We start from the raw sequence: 26701 nt of genomic DNA, 5'->3' as shown, positions 1-26701 counted from the left end.
TTGGTATTTTTCTCTATCCTTTTCCTCCCACCCCCATTTTTTTAAAGGAGAGGATAAGAAATCATAAAGTCAGTAAAGGCGAGTGCCCTTTAAAGGCCATGGCCTCTTTATCATTGCAAAATGTGCTCCACAGACCCATTAGGAACATTTTTCTTAAAATCCATGAAAAAAAATGGTTTCCTTGAGCTACTGTCACAGTCCAAAGCAGCACATTATAATAGATGAGCAGGCTAAGGAGGCAGTCACAGCTCCAACTTCATATTAGCAAGAAAAAGTCAACTTCTCCTAAATCAAAAAATACACACCCACAATCAGTAACCTCTTGGCAAAACTAAACATAAAATTAATTTAGTTTTGGCTTCCTTGTTTACTTGCCTTCTTATGATGCAAAGAAAATAAAGATAGCTAGTATGAGCCTTCTGTCTGAATGTGAATCCCTTAGAATCATATCCATTTTTTGAGATTGATTATTTATGAAAATATAAAATATAGATGACAGAGTTGTTTTTCAAATTATTTGGTGGGATTAGAGTTGTTCAGTACCATGTTTGTGTTTTTATAACAACTATTTGTTTAGCTAAATGCTTAGCCAGAGTGAAGAGGAGGACCACTGAGTCTCAGACTCCAAATTGCTCTGTGTGTGATTCTTCTGATTATGCAATCAGAACATTCTAGCTCTTAGAAATGTGCATGGTATACTTCAAGTAGCATCCTTTGTGCATATACTATAATATCTGGGGCCCAAAGACCCTGCTCTTTCTCTTCTTCTCCTTTTCTTCAAGTTCACAGGACACCAAATGATTAGCTCATGTTTTTCCTTACCTCAAAGCTGTTATTTTGTTTTCATATTTTCCCATAGTAATTGTTCACAGTAATGTTTTTGCTTAAAGTAACTGAAGTTAGTATCAGATGAGAAACTAGGCAACAAAGTGTATCTGACAATAAATTCCTCGGTCCTTTACTGCATGCACCCACTAGATGCCAGCAGCAATCCCAGAAGTGAAAAATAAAATGTCTTCCAATATTTCCAGACAGCCCCCTGTAGGACCAAATTATCTCCAGATAAACAGTGCCTTAACATGGCATGAGAAGTATTCACTCCAAGGTGCTATAGCATATGATTGTCCAAGACTTGTTTACTGAGAGTCTTACTACAGTAACAATGGCATTCTGTTTTACATTCTAATCAGATCATCCTACATTTCCCCTTCAGATATTTTTTTTCTTCTTTTGGCTTTGAATTCCTCACTCAGATTATTTCATTAAATTATGTCCAACCAGAACCTATTTACCATAACTAATTCTATTCTCTTAAGATTTTTACTAATCCATTCTTCCCCTAGTGGTCAGTAAAGCCAAGATTAAACTTAGCAAATTTATTCATGAATGTCAATGTTTGTCTAGGTGGCTACCTTATTTATTTACTCAAAAGTTTCTTAAAGAGTAAAACTGGATTCCATCTAACTATTTAGTAAATAGTTGTTATATTGAATTATTGATTATATAACGTATTTAAATTTTAGTAAGGAGCCATGTAGATAAACCAATTTTGCAATAATTGATAACTAAAGGCTATTATTAAAATTCAGGAGAGCCAATATGACTTAAGTTATTTCTGTTATCAGTAAAAATAGTGAAGAATGGACTGGATGACTATTTCTTATAACTCCCCCCCAAAATATAAAACATAAATGAATTAAGAATGTAAAAAAATGAATTAGATAATAAGCATTTAAATAAGTTATTGAAAGTAGTGCAGATGATCTATTTCCTATGTATGTATATACATATGTGTGTGTGTATATATATTTATGAACACACTATATATACATATATATGTATATATATATATATATATATATATATATGATTTAAAAGAAAGAGGTGGCCTTAAAAATGTTGTTTGTAATCAGTTTTCAGTTACTTAAACAACCAATCCAAATGAAAAACAAATTAAAACTCAGAAATATGTCTGTGCAATGTTTTTCTGTGAAACTAGTGTAAGTTTGTGTGTCTTGTTTTATATTCTGTGCTATTATGGTGACAGAAGAGATAATAAAGAGAAAAATTAGAAGGGTATTTAAATATTTGATATTTGTTTTTGTTTTCATTGTATCAAGTGTTTTATCATTGTCTAATCATAGAATCCTACAGTTCAAAAATGATTACATTCTATGCACATAGATCTATTACTGTAGTACTTGTAGATCTGTTTCAAATTTAGAAATAATATATTGGACTGGTATCTCTCTGTGTGTCAATTCGTTATGTGTTTTTGTAAGTGTGTTTACTGTTGTCTTGGGATAAGACATCAACTTCTGTTACTAAGATGAAAGAATTAAATTCAGTTCCTCAGCAAGTGTTCAGGAAAAATGTCTACAGAAAAATTCTTTGGATGTAGGTTGCCATGGTGTCACGTATTTGCCATATATCTTAAACACCAAAACTACAGTCAGTTTTTTTGTTCTGTCTCACATAAACAATAGACAAAACAGACAATGGAAGAGCCTAGATGCAGGAAGAGAAAATAAAATACCAGAGAATCTTCAACAGGTGAGGACTATGACTGTGTCTATTTCAGATTCATTTTCACAGGAGTTTAGTTTATTACTAAAAGGATATTGCCACTCAAAATTACATTACTGTTGACTTATCTTTCAGGCTGTTGGTCATCACCTGACTGGTGTCAAATGGAGACATATTCGTGTTATTAACATCAATGAAGAACAATGATGTGATAAGAATCAATGAAAAATGATAGTTCATAAAAAAAAACTATACTAAAAACTCCAAACAGGCCATCAAGCATACTATCAAACCAGCCTTCATATTGTATATTGAGGAAAGATATTTCAGAAGATTGGCACATATTTTAGCTTGCCTTAATATGAAATGGGATGAATCCCTTCAGACTTTGAATTGGGAATAGTAAATAAGGATGAAAAGATAAAAACAAATCCAAGCTTGTCAGATTGTGGTAATCAAAGTAGCCCAAAGGAACTCAATATGTGTATATTTTCTTTTATTACCAATAATTTGATATAAATGCAGATATCTGCATATCTATATGTATATTTATATATGACATACATATTAACTAAAAAGTGATTTGTTTTCATGAACGTATCTCTCATATATATATATATATTTGTTATATATATGTGTGTGTAGATACATAGATAGATAGATAGATAGATAGATAGATAGATAGATAGATAGATAGATAGATAGATAGATAGATAGATAAAACAAATAATGGGTAACATTTTTTCTGTCCCTGTCCAGGTAAGTGAAAAATTTTGAACAAACTAACAAGTTCATCCAAAATGAAAGTCCTTAGCAAGGCAGACAAAGAAGAATCTGATTTCAGAAAGTTGGTAATGCAGTTAATGGCCTTGCTGCCTTTGCTTCCTTTGGATTGATGACTAGCTGGGAGGAATTGATAGTCATTAACCCCCAACTGCTCATTAATCCTTAGGAAATGCCTTGTGCCAAGGTCATCATTGCCTCCATAGGCTGAAAACAAACAAAGCAACAATAGCACCCAAAAGGCATATGGATTTTTGTAATGAGTAATGCAATTTAAATTGCTATGTGAAGCAATCTGAAGAGAATAAATAGCATGTGTACAAAGTCATTCACATTGTAAAAACCACCTTCCAATATTTCCCTCAGTACCTACTTCCTTGTTCATTATTAAAGAGTACACAGCTCCAATTTCCTAGACAGTAACCAAAACCATAAATATATATAACCCCTAGCAAAAATCATTAGACATATCTAGGATTCATTTTATAGTAGCATTGAGAAAGAGAATGTTTAAAGTTCCCTTCAGCACTGTTAATATATGTCTAAGTATGCTTACCAACACATCACCTAGAGGGAATTCCTGCAATTCTGTAAGTCTCCCTCATTGATCATTTGAAGCAGAATACTAAAACTAGCCTAGCATAAATGATTGAGTCATAAAGCAATGCCATGCGCTATACTGAATGAGTGAGTGTGTCCTTAGTGGATAATTATTAGCTCAGAGAGAAACAACAGGGTTTATCCAGTCACAAGGCCATGCAGACCTGAAACATAGTAGCATATGTTGATTTGAATGAGAAAACTATGTAGCGTTCTGAGGGAGTGACAGACAGACATTGCCCTCTCTAATGTTTGCTGAGTGCCCACTGAGAGCCAGGCAATGTACTCACCTATTTTCACTTATAACCATTTGTCTTCTGTTAAGGATTTTACAGCATTCAACAATTGATAAGTGACTGCCCAAGGATTTACATTAAACTCTAGAAAAATTTAAACAGAGTTACAGCTGTACTAGTTGTGAGGAGGGTGAAGAATTGGGATGACAATGGGTAGTTTGAAAACAAATACCAGTTAGGTGGCAAGTGCATGAAGGTAAACATGAATGGGAGTCAGGAGACCTTGTAGTGAAGTCTAGTAGAATACAAACTAGGAGGAATGAAATAATCCCAAGTGGTGAAAATGCACATGCAGTTCTGTGTTCTCTATATACAGGAGCTGAAGAGACTTGATTAGTCTTTGTGACAGACGTCGATAGGAAACTGAAGAGAGAATATGTAAGGCAGAGCGAGACATCAGTAGTACTTATTAGGAACAGGAAACTATTAGTGTCCTCCATGAAAACTTCTGCAACAATGATGGCCTGGGATAGCTTGCATGATCTTAAAATTTAGCCTGATAACAGTGTCATGATTTTTAGCATCTACTTATGTTTTTATTTTGCCAGGACTCATGAGCTCATGTTATTATATGTTCTGAGTTCTGTGTAAGTTTTTGTCTAAAACATGGGAGGGGCAAGCCCCAGAAATCTAGTTTAGGCCCTTGCTGAATCTGTAAGCCACAATTCTTATAGTTTAGCTTGACTTAGGAGTTTAATAAATTCAGGAAAATGACCCACAGAAGTCTGATAAGGAAACTCTTTAATTGAGTCTGTGTTTATGAGATCTAAGCAAGGGGAGGAAATAGAATAGACTCTTTCTGTGATTTCCAGGCAACACATTTAATCAGAATGCAGATAGCAGGGATGTCCTCCTAATTGGAACTGGAAGCTAGTTTCAAGTAACCTCAACCCTGTTAACAGTGCATAATGAGGAAACCTCAGTGATGACAAGACAGATAATGGAAATGACTAGAATCAGTGATTTCTTTGTTTCACCTTAATGACCACAAAAGAGGGAACCATTCAGCAAATGCAGACATCTGAAAATTGGATTCTTATTTATTGATTTTAAGACAGCCCAGCCTTCACTTTAGCTTTAGGTTATGCATATTGGAAGTGAGTTGCCCCACTGCACAGTCCTGTGTTTGCTCTCCAGTTACCATGGAACCTTGTGAGCTGAGGACTCAGTTCTAATATGAATGAGTTTCACTTAACCACGTAACTAACCTTGTTAGTATCTTAAAAAGTTAAAGCACTTTTGTGTTTCTGTATTCATTTTGCCTCTAATGAACATTTTGTAGTAACAATGACAAAAGAGATAATTAGACAAGTGCATGAAAAGTATTAAACAACCAAGTACCCCTCAGCATATGGAAGGGACAAGGAGGAAGAAGGCCAGAGGATGCTGCTCTTTACATCATCAGTATTTAATCTACCTTTGTTACATTAGATAAAAAAAAATCTTTCTTGGTTCCTTCTCCCACCATCTGTCTTTGTTCTCTGTACAGTTCATTTAAAAAAAAAAAGTGATTCCATTTTAAAAAGAGCCTGAGGGTGGAAAGGCTCACTATAAAATGCTGTCTCCTGGATATGGCATCATAAGGGCAATTATGGGCACATAATAGCAATGACACATAATAGCAATTGCACAGGATGTGCAAAATAAGCCCGCCCCCCCCCCATGCACACACATGCACATGAGAGAAGAAGGGAGAGAGAAAAGATAGAGGCAGAAGTAGAACTGGTTGTGAAGAGTAAGTGGGTCACAAGTTGTGGGAGGGGAATCAAGATAACCGAGTAGGGGAATGTGGTCACAGTACATTGCATAAACTTAAGCAACAGAAAAAGAACAAAAAAAATATTTTAGAAAGCAGAAGGCACAGTTGCCTATGGATATTCCAGATCTTGGGTAAAAATAATGTAACTCAGACTTCCTCTGACATTCTATAAACAATATATGTTTTATTTCTGTCACATGCATAGTAGAAAGATAAAGGTTAATGAAAAATAAGTAAAACTCACCACAAAAAGAAAGTAAATGTTGGTGAGTGTGGCTATTGATACTGAATTCCCTATTCTCACTCTCAAGGCTGCAACTGCCATGTGAACAGACATGCAGAAGCATGTAAAATTTGAATGTCAGGGTTTAGAAACCAGTTCTGTCTATAGGTAAAATTCTGGCCCACAATTTGTGATTGTATATGAACTTCTATTAAAACATTTCCACAGTCATTTCTATAAGTATTTTCTCTGTTTTTCTTTCATAGTTCTTAAAGCTTTCATAATTTTGAGAATTTCATACATGAATAAACTGTATTTACATCCCTCTACTCCTCTGTTTCTCCTCTCTTACTCTTTTCTCCATCAACTCCTATCACTTCTTCTATGATGATTATTGTTAAACACACACACACACACACACACACACACAAACAAACACACACACAAACAAACACACACAAAACCTACCTAGTTGAATTAGTATCATCTATAGGCTCATGAGGTTAGGAATGCCCACTTGACTACTTGGGACTAGATAACCCACAAGAGACTTTGTCTCTGGAGACAACTGCTTCTTTTTCCCCCAACTGCCTGTAGCCTCCACCTACAGTAGACCCTTCTGAAGTTTTCTCCAACTATGTTGGCTTCTCAACTAACATGAAGACAGCCAAGTGGTTGCATTTAATTCATGGATGATAATTATATGCTTCTATTTATAGTTAATTTTCATCTATGAATTAAAAGAAATTAAACCACACTCATATGACTCTCAATTGTACCATGGATCACATTATATATGTGAGGAACCCTAATGAAAGGAAGTCCTGTGACAAAGGGGCTGTCTGATTTGTATGCTAGGACTGCATTGAACAGCACAGATATTTGTAGGTCTGTCTGGGTGGTTTTAGGCACTCTACTATTTGCCTTTAAATTAGATATTTAACTTAAAATGGAGATTGTGGCTAAAGACAATTCTTCTAACAGAAATGTAGGAGTATCTTTGTGAAGCAGGTGCAGGCACACAGCAGAGAAAGGAGCACCAATAACCCACAAAATGATAAGAAAAATGTTTGTCCTGGTTAACCCTATGTACTTGTGTTTTCCCATGGGTACATGCCTTGATGGTAGTTTACAAGCAACAGCTCTTCCCAGAATTCATGTCTCATAGAGCTCGGTTCTAGCTATACTTCATCATGTTTTCATCACAGCAATTCTTACTAACCTTTCAGTTAGCCATCACCTTTTATCAGCGAAAGGGAAATTGTTAGGTTCTTTTAAAAAGGAGAATATATTGAAGGCATTTTTTTCTTACTATTTTTCTCCAACGTACAGTGTTCATTCATATTGCTATACAAAATTAACACTTTTCCATTATATGGTTTCATTTGCCAGTTCTTTGAGAGCATGAAGAAGCATCTCATCATGGCTCTGAGATAGATGCACATATCTGTCCTCTCCTTTCTTCACCTCCAGCCCAGTGGACTATCTTCCCTTCACCTTCACTAGAAAGATAAACTCTAAGTCACATCCATTGGAATTTAGCCCTTACATCTTAGAAGAGATGTCATAAATTAGGAATAATGAATTTGAGACTTCTAGCATTGAAAAGGACTCCTAGAAATAGGATAAAGTCAGCTATCTCAATCAGGATACTAGGATCATATTCTTAGCAACCCTGAATCTCTATTTTGTACCCTACTCAGTAGGGCTTTTTTCTTCTGCCATTGCTTTCATGTTATTTTAATCTTTATAAACCTTTAATGAGATTATTCTAATATGTATATATGCATATATATACATATATATATGTATATACACTAAGTTAAACATGGATATTGCTTTTGTTTGCTTTTTTTTATACTTTGAATTAATATTGAGAAGGAAAAGCCTCAGAAAAATGGAGAGAGTGAGACTGACAGAAGTTACAGCCCATAGTGCACATTTTCACAGAAGTTAAGCAGATTATATATACAGTTGCCTATCCCAGAACAGGTCCAAGAAGTAAGACTCATGATTCTGACATATAGATGAAGAATCAATAATTGCAAGTTTGACATTTTTCCCCAGTAGTGTAGTTAGTGATTGATCCTATGTCTGATTAAATCTTTCCCTTGAACTGCTATAATGTATATGTGCTGATTATGTGCTGTGTTTCCAAATAGCTATAGAAACTTTGCATAAAGCACAAACTCCTTTTGCTACTTCTTTATGAAACCACAGCAAAAGACTGCTATTATAATTTACTGTTGCATTGATACCTCAATTGATATTTAATCCAGACCCTACGGTCTAGTATTTTGCTATATTAACAGCCCCTCACACTTGATTTTAGTTTTTATTTTGAGACAAGGTTTCATTGAATTTTCCAGGCTGGCCTTGAACTCACTTTATAGATTGGATCAGCCTAAACTCACTCTATAGATCAGATAGATATTGAAATTGAGACTATCTTTACTTAGCCTCCTGAGTATTAAAGATGACAGGCTGCTACCTGTCCCAAGACATAGTACGATTATTACTTTTAATCTTAGTAAAACCTCATGGTTCAGATTTGTTCACCTTCATATTGTTATTGTGAAGCTAAGATGGCATACTTCCGTACCTATCTACAATGTTACAATCAGTCGGGTGAGATCTAAACTTGTGGCACCAGCTTCATTGCTGTTAAGTTAAGTGTGTTAGGTGACAGCTTAAACAAAGTCGATGGATCTTGATAGTCTTTTTTTTTTTTTTTTCCCCCGGAACAACTATTCTATTTTGTTCTATTTTCTATTCTGGATTAATTTGATCAAACTATCGTTCTGCTTCCTTCTGAAAGTTGAAACTAAGAGAAAACATTCCATCTTGCTTGAATAAATCAAGGAATAGTCACATCCAGAGAAGAAAGAGGATCTTGATACATGCATCACAAACTTGCAACCAGCCACCAATGTTTCCTTCCTGCCAGCATGCATTACATTGGTTAACTTCACTCTCAATTCTTTTTATTTTTGAAGAAAAGCATTTCCAGCTAATAACACAATTACACTTAAGTATCAGAGTGCATTTTAGTATTATTGCATTTGTTAAATCTAACTGAGTCCAAATTACTTCCTCAATGTTAATAAGAGACAGAGAAGAGGAAAAGAAGGAGGAGGGAGAAGAGGAGGAAGGTTGAGGGAAGAGGAGAGGGAGGAGCAGACTTGGAGCAAGTGATGTTTTCAAGGGTTTAATAAAGCTAAGAAGATTCACATACAGAACGATAGAGAGGAAAATAGAGATATCAAAGCTCCCTATAGCCTCAAGCCCAATAAATGTCAGTTAAACTTTCTGCCCATGGTTTCTATGGAAACTCCTTAAGTTAAGAATGGAGCACAGACATTTTTGGACTGCAATCTGAAAGCTGTTTATTTAATTATAATGGAGCAGGAGACTGTTAAGGACAATACTATTATCATGCTGATAGCATTTAGGAATCAACAAATCGGTTTTGCAAAATAAAATGCTGATTTAAAAAAAAAAAGGTTGTTAACTTCATGTTAATGCCATGTGAATAAAAAGCACCTTGTATTTACAGGACTTCACACATTATTTCCCTCAGGCGAACCCCAAATTAACCAAATGACATTCATTGAAAAGAGAGTTCTTCAGAGGCTTCATGCCAATTATATCCCCCTTCGCCCAGTGAACAAAACCAAGGTCACAGCATATTTTCAATTAAACCCAAGATAGCACCAAAGTGCATCACAGCTGGAAAAGCCAGCACATTATTACCCTATAGATCATTTGTGAGCAATGAATAGGTCTCCAGTGTTTTTCTGTTTTATAGGCATTTGAATATAAAAATAAAGAAAATAGCTGCAGATCAGCTTTTGCCTTCCAAAATAAACAAACATTTTCAGGGCATTATGCCTTGTGGCCAGAGGAAAAAAATGATTTCAAGTAATCAGAATTTCTCAGTCTGGTCTTTAATTTGGCCACAGAGAACCATCTGATTGATGGATTTATTCATTTCTTCCTTCTTTCACTAAGCAAACGTGTCATTTTTTTAAATCTACTCGGTGTTACTGCTTTTGCTAAGGGATAGAGAAAGCACGAATATTATACACTATCTGCTTCTTTAATTATACACTTTTCCCAGACTAATAATTGGCTGAATTGGTCACTACACAGTAATGTGAGATGAACATGATTTATAGACACTTGATAAAAGTAGACCTCCTCAACGAGATTACAATTTATTGACACAAAGGGATGCATAGTCATAAAGAGTCTTTATCCAGCCTGCTGCCTCCTGACCTTAGGTCTCTATAAGAAAGATTGCCATTGTGGGTGCTGTGGTACCAGAAAGTTTAAAAAAAAAAAAAGTGTGTTTGTATGTGTGTGTGTGTGTGTGTGTGTGTGTGTGTGTGTGTGTGTGTGTGTGTGTGTGTGTGTGTTTGAGAGAGAGAGAGAGAGAGAGAGAGAGAGAGAGAGAGAGAGAGAGAGGGAGGGAGGGAGGGAGAGGGAGAGGGAGAGGGAGAGAGGGAGAGGGAGAGGGAGAGGGAGAGAGGAGGAGGGAGAGGGAGAGGAAGAGAGGAGGAGGGAGAGGGAGAGAGGGAGAGGGAGAGGGAGAGAGAATATGGTGGCTATTCAGAGGATGAGATATGATGGGTGGTATATCAGAGCTGTCCTCAAAGGAGAGCCACATAAGCAATTGTGCTTATGAACCCCAAAACCTATGCAAATTATTTATTCTGCACAATGTTCTAAAGGAAGAGGTTTCACAAGAGAAGCTAATCTCAAGGTGAGTTATCTCTTTAGTTGAATCAGAAAGCATGAAGCCTGTTTCAAAGGGAAACCTACACAGAATCAGAAAATAAGACTCAGTGGATAGGTTATTTCTGCTATTTTGTAGGGTTTGTTGTTGTTGTTATTATTGTTTTAATTCAGTCCCTTTTTGGAGTGGCTGGACTCCTCACAAATTGCTGTAGTGAGGGAAGTCTGTCATTGCTGTTATTGGATTTGACAGCATATAATGAGCCACTTTATGTTAGCTGCTATTGTAGTGTTCAGCATATTGTGGAAACCATTGAGCATGAATCATCACCCACCTTGTTCTCCATTGGGGTCTCTATGAAGTAAATAGGCAACGTGTTTGCCAACCTAAAAAACAAAAACAAAAAAATTAAACCTTACACATTAGAACAATCCAGCACATTTCTTGACCTGCCATGACCAACAACACAGATACCACTGGTGACAATATTTATTGAATCACCACTGTATTTTAACACAGCTCTGGGCTGAAAGCCAAGGCATCTATTTTAACCACTGGCCATTTGGAATAATGCACTTTTCTAATGACAGGAAAAACATGCTTTTGGATTCAGATCTGCAGTCCTCACTTGGTTTTCATTTATTAGATTTGTGAACTTATGCAGGTCAATTTTTCTTTCTGATAGAGTGTCCTAGTCATAATCACATCATAGATCAAATCAGACAATGCCTAAAATAAATGGGCAGTTAAGAGTTAAACATCATCCAATTAGTATTGTCAAATTACATGTTAATAGTTTCACATACACATCTGCTTATAATTTTATTTGAGTAATTTTTCTCCTGTATCTAAAAAAAAAGGAAGGAAAGAAAGAAAAAGAAAAAGAAAAAATAAATATATTTTCTTTAAAGAAGTACTATACAAAGAGGATGGAATATAGAATCAAAATTTAAGAACCACACAGTGTGTAAAGCAGTGGTACACTAGACAACAGAATCTGTGTTTCTTTTAGTATAATTGAAAAAAAAAAACAAATACTTTTTAATCCTAACAATTACAGTAATTTATCTCAAGTTTGAACATATATTTAATACAGGCAAATTGTAGTGAGATGAAAGCCAGGCAACTGCAGATAGGGAAATCACCCAAGCAGAAATTGAGACCAAATACTGGTCTGGGTATTGACATCACCAAGAATCTATTGTTAGTAAGAGGTGAGCCAACACTGGGTAAGGCAGCACATATTTGAATGTTTAAGCAGTGAGGAAGAAATGAACATAAGAACTTTAGCTAACTTGGACAAGGAGGTCTTAGCAGGGAGAATATCCTGATAGCTCAACAAGTGAGTTTCAAAAGTGGGTGTTTTAATGTGTATGATTGCTTCATTTGGATCAGATAATAAAAGAAACACATTTACAAAGCAATTCATTACTACTAGTCAACATTAGCATTAAGCAAATAAAAACTGAGTTTTAGTGAAAGAGATCTTAGTGGTAATATGTAATTTTAAGTGATTAATCTGAATAATATGTAAACTCAACTTCATAATAACTATTAGCAAATCTTAATTTTCTAAGAAATCTTGGTTATCCTTGCATCTGAAGCATGGACTGACTACAAGTTGATGGGTATGGTACTAACAGTACCTCGAGGAAAGTGCATGAAATAGCAAGAACTGTGCAAAGTGAAAACCAAAGGATGAAAGGGAAAAACATCTATTTATTGCTGAATCACGTCCAAACCAAGTCCCAATTTTCATATTCATCAAAGTTCAGTAGCATTTTGCATAGATCTACTTGTCAGTCCTTTCTGAAAAATATCCCACACTTGATTCCTAAGAAGCTATTCTGTTCATTTTTCTTATTCCACAGTGGTCACTGTGCTGTGTACCTGCTCCAAATGTCTTACTTCGTGGACTCCTGGACCCTTGAGTGTCACCACGCTAGAATTTTGGATTTACTCTATATTAACAAACGAAGCAGTACTACAGTGGTTTTAGCTGGCATCTACAAACCACTTAAGAATCTAAAAATTGCTGAAGTTGTTCATCAGCTGTAGAAGTTCTCTGGTAGAATTTTGGGGTCACTCATGTATACTATCGTATCATCTTCAAATAGTGGTCTTTTCTTTGCCAATTTGTATCCACTTGAACTCCTTTTGTTGTCTTATTGCTCTGGCTAGAACTTTGAGTACTATATTGAATAGATACAGGGAGAGAGGGCACTCCTGTTCCTGATTAATTTGATATTGGCTGTTGAATTTATCTAGCTTTCAGATCAGAATATGTAACCACTTTCTTAAGTCTGTCACTTGAAAGCACACAGTGTGTATACTATAAAAGTGTATATTTAAACACAATTTTCACATTGAACGTATTTTAGTATTTTGTGAGCAATGTAACCTACTCAGTTATAAAATAAAATATGTACAAAGCACTTTGTTGAGACCATTGATTTTCATAATAACTCAGGCCATATTCATACATATACCTTCTCTTCTGGGTCTACAATTAACCCAACACCGATATAATGTTATTTCTGTTATCAAGATTCTAGACAGCTCCAAAATTGTCTCCCAAACCGTTCTTTTTACTTTGCAAAATTATACTGTTCTATATTCTAATTCAATATCTCATTTTTGCTATCATTAACCCTCTTCACTATTTTCTCCAGAGAAATAGTCCTATAAAACTTAATATTCAGTTGAATTTTCTTCTGTTCAGTGTTCAAAGTATTATCAGTTAACATGCACACACACACACACACACACACACAGAGAGAGAGAGAGAGAGAGAGAGAGAGAGAGAGAGAGAGAGAGAGAGAGAGAGAGAGAGTTGTATATATATATATATATTTGGAAAAAGCAATAGGTAAAAATGCAACCAGATTTTGAACTTAAATTTAATTACAACAAAGGTATTACCAAGAGTTATTTAAAGATTAGGCATTTTCTCCCTGTACATATGTAGCAGATGTGCAGCTTGATTTTCATACTGGTCCCCCAAACAGTGGAGTGGGGTCATACTTGAATCTGTTGCCTGTCTGCAGATTCAGTTTTCCTAATTAGGCTGCCTTGTCTGGCCTCATTGGGAGAGGATGTGCCTAGTCCTGCAGTGACTTGATGTTATACCCAGGGGAGGGGTCTCTCCCTTGTCAGATGAAAAGGGAAGTGTGAATGGGAGGGGGAGATGTGTAAGGGGAGACTTGGATGAGAGGGTGCTCATATTGGTATGAAAAGTACATAAATTAGTTCATTAACTTAAATCATGTAAAAATTACACATTTACAGTCAAATATATTAATATTTACTATGTTTTATGTTTATATTATTATTTTTGAGAAAATATTATGATTATATCTTTGTTTTCCTCTTCTTTCCTGCCCTCATCCTATCTATATATTATCTCCTTGCTGTTTTTCAAATTTATGGCCTTCTTTTTTGTAAGAATCATGATTTAAACATAAACTCCAACAATAAACCATTATAGCACTGATATTTGGTTCAGATTTGTGGAAAACACTTTGACATTCTTGCTAGTTATAGAGGATAGCAACCAAGGTAATAAAGAAGCAATGCCTTGATGACAATGGAAAAATCTTCCTTCTATATGCACTCGATCCAGCAATTGAGTGATAAAGAGGTCTTATTGCTTAGTTGTCCTGTAGAGTACTCCTCAAGTGCAGAGCTGAGAAAGAACCCACTTGCTTCACTGTAGCACTATAGCCCTCTTGTGCCACAGCTTATAAAGCCAAGGTTTCCACACTGTTTTCTCTAATATCACAGTTCCAATATCATGTCTCACTCTTTTTTTTCTTTTTTCTTCTGGTGACTTGGTCCTATCACATGTGATTTGACCAGAAAAAGACATTTAAACACTTTCTTATAATTTACTTCCACTGTATTGTTTTCATTTTGCCTCTAATCACTTGGATAACAAATACTCCCATTAATTAATCTATTTATTTCCACAGTATAAATGGTTTACATTTTCTTGGAAATGGTATTTTCATTTGAAATGAAGAGGTATCTATAGGTGCATCAATGTACAGATACTACACATTCATTTCTATAGCAGATAATGCTGAGCCGGAACAAGGTGTGTGAACACAGGAAATGGTACACTCCGACTGTTCTTCACTTTTAAATAATAACATGAGCCTGACCTCTGCTCTTACTAGTTTGAATCTCTACTCTGAAAGGACATATGGTAGCTGTGGCATTTATCTCCATAAGTGTAGTGATGAAGGATGGTCAAGGCTAGCAGAGTCATGAATGACTTATCTGACTCCTCACACACGTAAAGATAAATGACACAGAGTAGACCACCATGAATTATAAGCAGTATTTTCACATTTTTGTCCACTGGCACGAACATTCTGTGGGTCTTTTCTCTGACCTGACTGTGTTTCCCTTTCAAAACCCCGAACAGTAACAATGGAGATCCTCAGGGAAAGGAAGAGGGGATAAAAAAATGCTAAAGCCTTTTCTCTAACACAGGTTACCCTGTGAGATGAAATCTCAGAAAATCATCTCTCAGGGAACTGTGAACTGGCTGTAAGCCTCAGAATCAGATTTTCATGTGTCTCTGGCTGTTGTCATTAAGCTAATGTCATAAAGGAGTCAGAAAACATCCCCAAGGGTGATACACTCTATTCCTCTCTAACCAGAAGAAAATTCGAAAGATGTTAGGTCTAACACATTCAGAAAGCTTCAAGTTTTTCACTGATGGTCTTCTTGATTATTGTGATTCTGTGACATTACTTATTCATCTCTACTTCTGAATTTCTGAGACAAACTAGGACATTGTCATAATGTTTCTTAATCCCCTGATAAGATGTATAGGGTACAGATTGCACAATACCATCATGAGAGAAGACAAACTGTATACCATGTATACCTTTGTGTAGTGGGTGTTCTATGCCAGAGTGGCACAAGATAGTCACTGTGTTACAGAGAACACACAGGACTAAATGAATTGACCCCTGTAAAACGTAAACCTATTTAACATTTGTCCATATTCGAAAAAAATCATATCCTCCTCAAGGAATCTACCAGAAAATGCCTAGGTCTAAATTTTCAGAAAGCTAGGCATTCTCCTTTTTAAAGCAAGTGAGAGTTTTATTTTTTGCATCCACCCAGATGTTCTCGGGCACTCATAGTCCTACTTCCCATGTGCTGGAAGACTCTTTTTGCCACCCCTTTATCCAAGACAAATATTGACTCTTCTGTATATACTCCCTCATATTCAGTCTTATGTCATCATTACTTCAGATAGGATGCTAGTCTTATATTCTAAAAGTTTATATTCTCTACACCATGCCACTTTGGTAAAAGTGTCTAACCTAATTTCAAAAGGATATCTCTATATGTAGTTCAAAATATATAAAAGCATTTTTGTTTCTTCTCCACCAATCTAGTTCTTTCTTTCTTTCTTTCTTTCTTTCTTTCTTTCTTTCTTTCTTTCTTTCTTTCTTTCTTTCTGTCTCTCTCTCTCTCTACCTTCCTTCCTTCCTTCCTTCCTTCCTTCCTTCCTTCCTTCCTTCCTTCCTTCCCTTCTTCTTCTTCTTCTTCTTCTTCTTCTTCTTCTTCTTCTTCTTCTTCTTCTTCTTCTTCTTCTTCTTCTTCTTCTTCTTCTTCTTCTCCTTCCCCCTCCTCCTCCCCCTCCTCCTCCCCCTCCTTCCTCCTCCTCCCTTTCCCCTCCCCCCTCTTCCTCCTCTTCCTCCTCCTCTTCCTCCTCCTTCTTCTTCTCCTTCTCCTTTTCTTTCCCCTCCTCCTACTCCTCATTATTATTATTACGACTACTACTACTACTACTACTACTACTACTACTACTACTACTCTCATACTGACCACTCAGTGGCTGAGTACCTGATTGATTTACTCATTATATTTCTAGTTCTATTAGAACATTATCACACTGATATAAAGCATTGATTTCTCTCCTAATTTTCATCTTTAACATTAAGTGAATAGTTGGCCAAACACCAGAGATGACTCAAGGCACTAAGAATTTTACAGTGAGTTTGATAGAATTGCAGTCTCATATCATGAAAATTAACTATTTAGGTTGGATAGATAGTAATCAAAATGTTTAATAATATACTACTCAGAGACATGTACTGAGAGGGAAATAAAAGATTGATTGAATGCCAGGCAGTGGTGGCACACGCCTTTAATCCCAGCACTCAGGAAGCAAAGGCAGGCAGATTTCTGAGTTCGAGGCCAGCCTGGTCTACAGAGTGAGTTCCAGGACAGCTAGAGTTACACAGAGAAACCCTGACTCGAAAAAAAAAAAAAAAGATTGGTGGAGTTAATACAAAGACAAAAAAAAAATTTAGTTTGATTTACTTATAAAAATGCTTCAGAAAGTGGGTTATAAATGAAGAAATGACAAGAAGAAACTCAGATATCAAATCATTTGGGAGAAAAATATTCCAAGTTGACAAAAGAGTTAAATTATAGGCTCAGATTTTCTAAAGCATGCTGTCCTTAAATGTAATACTTCACACACACAGACACAGACACATACACTAAATAAAATTAATTTAATATATATGATAAGCAAATATACAAACTGTGATGTTTCCATTGCTGTTTAGCTTATAATTACTACGTTACAAGCTGTCAGATGGCATTTTACTCTTCCACTGTATATTATATAAGCCACATGTTAATGTATTTAGGAGGTACCTGCAGCTTTCAAATAACTTTATACCCACAGTTAAGTTATACAAAAAAAAACTTTTATTTTCAAATAAGTTTATAACTACAACTTCCACAGTTCATCCTTGGACGTTCATGGATTTAACATCCATTTAAAAAGAGAATTCCTTTGTATTCTTATACAGTGGGAAGTCTTTAGAGCAGTTTGCATGGAAGTCTGTAGCTACCAGGGTGGGGACCTGGGGAAATCTCTAGGAAGTGCCAGAGAATTGATATAGGAGAGGCTCTCAGCAGTTAGCATGGACGACCTTAGCCAATATGCATAGCAGTGGGTATATGGAATCTGAAAAGGAGACCTCCAGTAGCCAACCAGAAGCCCCAGTGGAGGGATAGGGTCAAAAACCCACTCATAAAACTTTCCACCCAAAATTTATCCTATCTTAAAAAATGCCGGGACAAAGATGGAGCAGAGACTAAAGGAATAGCAAACCAATGACCTAACTTGAGGCTCATCCCGTGGGCAAGCACCAATCCCTGACACTCCCTGACACTATTGATGATGATACTCTGTTATGCTTGCAGACAGAAGCCTAGCATAACTGTCCTCTGAGAGGCTCAACCCAGCAGTTGACTAAAACAGATGTGGATACCCAAGGCCAAATACAGGATGGAGGTCAGGGACTCTTATGGAAGATCAAAGGTCCTGAAGGGGATAGGAAGTCCACAGAAATACTTACAGAGTCAACTCACCAGAACCCTTGTGAGCTTTCAGTCTCAGTCACCAACCATAGAGCATATACAGGCCCCACCAAGGCTCCTGCTACATGTGTAGATGAACAACTCAGTCTCTCTGTGTCTTTGAAGCTCTTGCCTGTTTGAGGAATCTGTTCCCTAGCAGGGATGCACCTAATCCTGCAGAGACTTCATGTATGAGAGCTGTGGTGGGTGCTTACCCAAATGGGACCCACCATCTTAAAGGAGTAGAGGATAAGGGGATAAGGGATTGTGGGAGGGACTCTGTGAGACAGGGACTGGTGTGTGTGTGTGTGGGGGGGGGGCGTGGAACAATTGGGATGTAAAAACTAAATGAAAAAAATTAAAATTAAACAGATTTTTAAAAAGAAAGAAAATAATAGACATCAGTTCATAGCTTTGAACATTAATTAAGTACTGGTTAAATGATAATATGACACAGTAACACACAGTGTGATCTTTGATGGCAGTGATGGGACTAGAAAAGCTGATAACATTGGGAATTCTTTGGGCAGTAGAGTTGAGAAGATTTCCTTAGGAATTACATGTGGGAATGACAGTGAGAGAAACAAAAGAGAAAGCCCTCTGCCACCTCCCAGTGCAGCTGTCTAAATATCAGTTGCTCCCCAACCAACTCTGTCTTGTCCCATATAACTGCAAAAGCGTTTGTATCAAGGGATCGGCTCTACCTCCCTAGCCATTACTAGACCTTTGAAAATATCCTCTGTGCTGACTTGGTTCAGTCCAAATCTCTACATCTACTTCTGCTTCTGCTATCTTTATCTTTTCTATGGAAGTTTGTCATACCCAATGTCTATGTCTATACCCATCTGTCTATATCTATATGCTATCTGTCTATCTCAAACAAATGTGTTCTGTTGTCTCTCATTCCAGTGAAGATATCAAGGCATCCAAGTCTGTGCCAAGGTTAAGACTTCTGAAATGTCAGAGATTTCAATACTTCCTTCTGCAAAAAGCAACTAAAATTCCTCTGGGAAGAGAATTACCCAAGTTTGAGAGCCTAATATTTCAACAATTACTCCCCCAGAGGCAAATGTGTTCCCCAGGTTAAACCTCTGAAGACTATCCTCTAGACTCTTTCTACTTTAAAGACCTTTTCTGGATAAGTAAAGAGATTCATCTAATCAAAATAACACCATTTCTCATAACTGTATGCTTGGAAAAATGCTTTCAAGTCAAGTTTAATTTTCTCCCATGGTTAATTTTCACTTCTGATAGAAAAATATGTCTTGAAGTGTTCTGAAGGAGCTGTCTGAAGTAAAGATATGTCATGGAAATATGTGATGTTTCCTGTGGACAAGTGCCCTGGATGGCAGCCATACTTTCATGTTGAATCTGCTATTATAATCAGTTGCAGGTAGAAGCTTATGATGACTCTGGGGAGGAAAAAGGCAATAGGGTATGGCTGCCATGGTTTTCTGACATCAAGTGCTTCCTCTATGCATTGTATACACACACACACACACACATCAGAAAATCTGCAAAGAATTTCTTGTGCTAAAAGTCTGTCAAATTCATCTGAAATAAGATCAATATTTCAGAATAATTTCAACATCATAAATTATATTTATCAAAAACTGTGTTCAACTTGTCAGCCCTCTGTTCTTTTGTCACATAAGAAGAAAATAAATTTTAAGATACCAAGAAAATACAATCCCATAAATAAACACATTGACAATAAGACGAGAAGTGCCATGCTTTACACCTCAGGATTACAGTTCTTGTAAATCGTATGAATTTTAGTACAATTTGTCAAAGGGAGATTTTTAAGAAATATATAGAAGCAACCTACTATCCAGAAGTAAATGGAGATGATTTGTAATGCTTTCTGTCTCTCTCTCTCTCTCTCTCTCTCTGTGTGTGTGTGTGTGTGTGTGTGTGTGTGTGTGTGTGTGTGCACGCGCACACACAAGGAGTATATGTTTGCATTTAAGTATATGTGGATATAGAATAGGATTGGATTCAATGGTATGTGAGTGTGTGCTTTTTGAGGCCAAGGTTGATTTCCGATATCTTTATATATTGTTCTCCATGAAGTTGTATGTCTGTGTGTATGTGTAGGTATGTTTGTGTGTGTGTGTGTGTGTGTGTGTGTGTGTGTGTGTGTGTGTGTTGTTAATGTTACATTTTTGTTTTGTTTGTTTCTTATGTTTTGGAAACAGGTTTATTTCCAATGAACCCAGACATTTCCATTTTGGCTAGATTCAACTGTCAGCCAGAACAAAAGATCTACCTGCCTCAAACATTCTCTAGCCTTCTTAAAACTGTACTTACAGGTTTGCAATGCCATGACCTATATTTCCATGCTTGTTCAGGTCAGACAGCTGATGTGCATGTTGTGTACCAGTTACGTCATTCATCTCCACAACACTGTTCAGTAAGGTTTTAAACTGGCATTTAGTTCTAATGTTACATTTGTTTAAAGGGGAGCTTTTGTTTTCATGATGAAAACCATATTGCATCAATTTTAAGTAAAATAAGAAAAAGTCCTTTAAAACATCTCTGGAAATGAACACTAATGTCTTCATTTACTTGGTAGCCATTTTATTCATCACTGTGCCATCTACACCTTTTTGAACACACAATGATTTGATGATTCCAAGGAAATAGTCAAAAATTAGGTTTTAATGGTTCTTAGCTCTGCTACAGTACAAAGGAGCAAGATCCATGATTTTTCACTAAGGGAAAATCCATTTGCTAACAGAAATTTGGTTTCTGATTATTTTTTATACTAGAAAGCATCTAAGATTCTCTGCAATTGTTGCTTAAAGTAAAATTGATCAGGGCAACAGGATGAGATGGTGAGAGAATTTTCAGATTGGAGTTAGAGAAGCCATTCCCAGGTTAATGAGCACAAAATCGCAGGCGTTTTGAAGAGTTTATTTGGAGAAAGGAAACGTCTGCAGAAATCAAGTGATTAAGATGTGATCCTCAAAGCGAACTCTGAACGATCTCATTAGCAGAGACTAAGAATAGTCGACAAATGCAATAAGAACCCAAATGCAAGGTCAGAAACAGCCTAGTGTGGACCAGCTGTTTGGGAGACACTGAAAAGGAAACCTCACTGGCACAGAGCAGCACATCTCAAGAAGACAAGATAGTCCTTTCCGATTCCTAAAGGAGGATGACTTAAATATGTTTGCACATATAAATACATAAACATCCATTACATGATTTTGATACTTCTCCAGATGTGTTTATGTGTATATGTACATGTGTATGTATATAATTCTACATTGTAGACTCAATCTTTCTTAATCCAACCAGCTTCTATATACATGCCAGTTTCCCACAGATGATAAAAAAAATTCCTCAAATTACCTCATACTCATTTGTCTATTCTTATATTTTCTCAAATAATGATGCTTATCTTTGTCCTCTTTTTAATACTCTTTTTCCTTTCAGTGAAGTTAAATTCATGGGTGGGCAGAAACTGGAAAATACCTCCTTCACTATCTTCTTTCCTGAATTTACACAAATGGTTGGCATCTGTTAATAAAAATGCTTCCTCAAAGCAATGATGAAAGTTTAGAAAGTTCTTTTTAATGTGTCAATAAAGTCTCTATCCAAACTATACATCTGACATTTTTAAATATCAGAATTCTGAAATAAAAACTTGGACCAAGAAACTAAGTTATAGTAAATGATGTTTTGCATAGTGCTCATCATCTTGTAATGCAGAGAGTTATAAGTTGCTACTCACATGATTTTACATGTAATAAAGGCACAGGCGTGCCAGAGCAGAATAGATAGAATTATGGACAGAGTTGTATTAAAAGTTCAGCTACAAATGTAGGCGATAGTACATATATATTCTCTGTATGGTAGAAAGGAATGATCAGATTACTCAATAAAGACTTTTGTGTGAGTTATGACTTGCTGTACCAAACCCAAATGTAAAGAAAATAATGTCTCTCAATTGAAGAGTGAAGACAAGGTTGAGGAGGTAGAGATGAGCCAGGAACATTTTTTTAACTCTCTGCTGAAAGATTTTTATAAACTGACACCAAATGCTGATCACACATAGCAGGGAGCAAAGCAAACCTGGAAAATGATTTGGATCCTGTACAGAAGAGCTAACTGCAGGAGTAAACAGAATAACAGAGAATCAAAAAATGCTTTGGGATGCTTACAGGCTAAGGAAGATTTGTACAATATGTTGAGAAGACCATCATTCTTATTCTTATATAATAGAGTTGGGAGTCAAATATCAGGGGTAGGATACATGAGCATCATTATAAGAGTCAAGTTATGATGGCTCTCATACACCAAGAGCATGATGGTGGTCTCAACTCTAGACAGACATAGTTAGGGAAATACTCTTCTGCTCAGCTCTCACTTGTGTTCTTGTAGCATAAGTCATCAAAGGGAAGATATAATTAGGAGTTAGAAATGGGAGGAATAGAAGTGTCCACACAAACAAATTCTATCCGTATACACTATGAAAGTTTCCCCACCAGCACACAGGTCTTTATTAGGGAAGACTCTTATAAATATTAAAGTGAGTTAAGAATTATCAGCCATCTCTTGTGAGACTAGGCCGGGGCCTAACAAACACAGAAGTGGATGCTCACAGTCAACTATTGGATGGATCACAGGGCCCCCAATGGAGGAGCTAGAGAAAGTATCCAAGGAGCTAAAGAGATCTGCAACCCTGTAGGTGCAACATTATGAACTAACCAGTACCCCAGAACTCTTGACTCTAGCTGCATATGTATCAAAAGATGGCCTAGTCGGCCATCACTGGAAAGAGAAGCCCACTGGACAGGCAATCTTTATATGCCCCAATACAGGGGAACGCCAGGGCCAAAAAATGGGAATGGGTGGGTAGGGGAGTGGGGGTGGGTGGGAGGCTTTTGGGATAGCATTGGAAATGTAATTGAGGAAAATACGTAAAAAAAATATAAAAAAAAAGAATAAATGATGCTACAACATTTTGTGGAAGGGAAAAGAAAGCACAGTTCTAGAGTGTTGTTGAGGGTTTTTAATTGTTATATTTCTCTTGTCATTGTTTTAAAGTATAGATTGATTGACAATTAAATTAAGTAAACAAAAAAAATATCAGTTGTATAATCTGAATAACTGAATTATCATATAGCTTAATATTGCTTATTTATAGAAAAATTTAATCTAATCATGTGTAAAACCAGGCCCAAGAAACAAATTTTAAACTAGGACACAGAAATATAATTTCCTTAAAATAATAGTATTAGTAGATTATATTAGTTCAATGGAGTGATTAAGTATATTACTTATTTGAAATACAAGACAAAAATCCCCTCTTAAATTATTTTTCTCTGGCTACACTCTACATTACATTAATGATGACTGATGGGAGCAATGGCAGTTAATTGAAGCATCAACTTGAGAACCGAGCTTTCAAGATGACACATATAAGAAATTTTACAATCAGCAACAAATAATTCCCCAGTTTAAACTATTCTAAAGTGTCCTGTTTTGATTTTCCTGAAAGATCTCATGGTCATGAAATAGAAGAACATTGGGGAGTTATTAGAAAATTAGAAGCAGTAAATCCTATGATAAATTCTGGGGAAGTATATAATTCTGTGCTGAACAATTTGAAGAATCTAGGACAATAAGATAAAACTGTTATGTATGTGTGGGTGTGAAGCTGGGAGGAGGTAGTGACTTAGTCACTTTGTTCTGCTCTAAAAAAAATTCCTGAGACTGTGTAATTTAGAAACGCTTGGCATTTATTTCTCATGATTCTGGAAGATGAGAAGGCTAACTTCAAGGCGACATATCCGGTCTGGTGATGGTCTGGGTTTTGTTTCTGCATCAGCACTGGGCAAACAAAACAAAGCAAAACAAAACAAAACAAAACAAAACAAAACAAAACAAAACAAAACAAAACAAACAACAAAAGGGATATGGCAAAAACATACCCTAACAAGCACCTTCCAGATGTTAAATGTGATAATCTTATTTACAAGGCCTCTTCATTATGTCTTAATTACTAAATATTATCAGGTTACATAATATAACCATGTAATATTATGGTTTTCAATACATGAAAAGATGGTGCCATTTAAGAGGAAACCTGATAACAGATATAATACATAACAAGGCAGAGAGACAATAGAAAATGTTAAAGTGTTACTGGTAGAAAATAGGCCTGTGAAGTGTTTTTCTAATTTTAACTGATTGCTAGCATTGAACAAAATTTTCATAAAATATTAAGGCACAAAAGACTGTGGTGTGGTTTTACTATGTAGAATGACCACATGATGTTTCATTTCCTCTGTTCCCTGTATTTTTCCTTTCTTCCCTGTTTTTATAGGAGGATTTCCAACTGAAATGTCCTTTTTGTGTAATAAAGCATAGACACCTATGTCACTAGTGAAAAAGAAGGAAAGCAGACAGTTTGTTTGTTTGTTTGTTTGTTTGTTTGTTTGTTTTTTGTCTATACTAACATAAAATTTCTGAAATAGGCTCTAGGTATCCTGTGGAAACTGGGAGTTTCAAATACTCCAACTTAGAAACATCACCAATACACAGCAACTCAATTATTTATTTTTTAAGTTATACACAAAAATCTAAATCTGAAAGCTGTTTTCTGTTGCACCTCCTGTATTCCCATTGAGATTGATTTAAAACATTGCTACACATTTCACATTCTGCCCAGGGCTATAGAAAACAGAAGTGATTGAAATAGAATGGGGTTTTCTCTCTTTCTTTGTCATGGTTTCTTAATCCTAAAAACATGAGAAATTAGAAGTGGGTGATGATTATATCTTTTTGTGCTCTATCAGTTGTCCTCTGAGACAAAATACTCCAGTTTGGGTAGGAACACAGTTTAATGAATATTCATGAATGAGTGCAAGTTGGCCAATGAATGGTACTCATTTTTTAAGAAGTTAACTTCTTACATCTTATCATTATCTTTGGTTGTTTGGATAACTAATACTGGGAAAAATGTAGAATACTGACCATTACAACGACACCAGATATCAGCTCTGGTCCCACTTTTATTATCTTCTATCAGGCTTGACCCTCATTAGCTTTTGAGCATTACAGCTATAAACTCATCACCTTTGTTTTCATATTGACATTTTCCCTCTTTGGTAGAAAGGGTAAGGCAAAGTGCATTTTAAGAATTTTGAATCAGAGTTAAAGCAAGAAACACAGTTTGAACAGACACAGAAATGTCTTTCTCTAGACCCTAGAAAGGGAGATAGCTAGGAAGCCTCTATTTGATTATCTTTGACTTCTCTTGAAGGCCTAGTGTTCTTGAGATGATTCTACAATTTAGTGGTCTGCTATATCATCATTTTGTCTATGTAGCATTTGCCTTGTCCCACTGCATTAAGAGGAAGCCTGCAAGGAGTCAGTCACACATCCTTTCTTCTAATGATTTAATATGTAGAACCTTCACAGTTTGAATATGTCTTTGCTGTTGATTTCAATAAAGCCAGGTACTATAATAAACTCTTAAGCTTGTATGTTGTTTATATCACTTCAGTACAAATGAAATAGCTCAACGAGCCTAAGTAACTCCATCAAAGCCAGCGTGTTCACTGCCTATCAATGCAAAGTTTTTTGTTTAAGTCATCCATAATCAAAATCAAGGTAATTTCCCTTGTGCTTCTAAGTGCCAATTTCAGGAAGAAAGACTTGGGAAGTTTTTACTGTGGTCATTTTCATGATATGGTATTGACTCACAGATTCCTTTTACCCTTTCTAGATGAAACATTCTCATTTTATACCTTACCTCATCTATAAGCTTCATTATCCCTCTAATCATCTCCACTACCTCTCTTTTGTCTTCTATCATAGCTTTGTCAAAGAGTAATGACCTTATTGTAACCAGCCTTGACTAGGGAGGAAAGTTACTTGTCAAGGAGATAATAGGAGACACACACACTTAGAAAGAGAGAGGTGAGACAGAGGGAGAGACAGAGACAGAGACAGAGAGACAGAGAGACAGAGAGAGACAGACAGACAGAGACAAACAGAGAGAGAAGAGTAAACAAGTACTGACTGATAGTGTCCTCCTGCAACTACTACCTGGCTCTTTTCCCAGAAAGCACTATATCCTATTCTTTCTCTACCCATCACACAATGTCCAAATGTTTCAAATTGACCTCCAAGAAGGAAGTTGTTGTGTAGTTCTGAGGGGTTTATGAGAGAAGGAGTTTTGAGTGATGTCTGGACATTTATAATATGGGTCCACAACTAGCCATCAAAAAAGTCAGGACTCCAAGCGTTACGCAGAGGAATTCTTCTACCTATATCAAAATACCTTATTTAAGGATGGGACTTCTACTTCAGACTCAGTGTGCTTTCTGATTACAAGCTTTGGACTCTTAGGAATACCT

The 26701-nt window shown here is 36.1% G+C and overlaps 1 protein-coding gene across 8 annotated transcripts in view; it reads right to left on the bottom strand.

Moving 5' to 3' along the window:
• The window catches only part of Lrrc4c (leucine rich repeat containing 4C), a 1313504-nt gene that overhangs the window by 16873 nt on the left and 1269930 nt on the right, over positions 1 to 26701 (bottom strand). For 7 of the 8 annotated variants that reach the window (NM_001289742.1, NM_001363047.1, NM_001363048.1 and 4 more), the window contains one exon: positions 11260 to 11311. The exons of the other annotated variant lie outside the window; for it this stretch is intronic. The gene's annotated coding sequence lies outside the window, so the exon portion shown is untranslated. The remainder of the gene's footprint in view (positions 1 to 11259; positions 11312 to 26701) is intronic. 8 annotated transcript variants of the gene reach the window in all.

Source organism: Mus musculus, chromosome 2, assembly GCF_000001635.26.
Source record: "Mus musculus strain C57BL/6J chromosome 2, GRCm38.p6 C57BL/6J".
In the NCBI taxonomy this organism is placed as follows: domain Eukaryota; kingdom Metazoa; phylum Chordata; class Mammalia; order Rodentia; family Muridae; genus Mus; species Mus musculus.
This window is presented reverse-complemented; position numbering and strand designations above follow the sequence as displayed.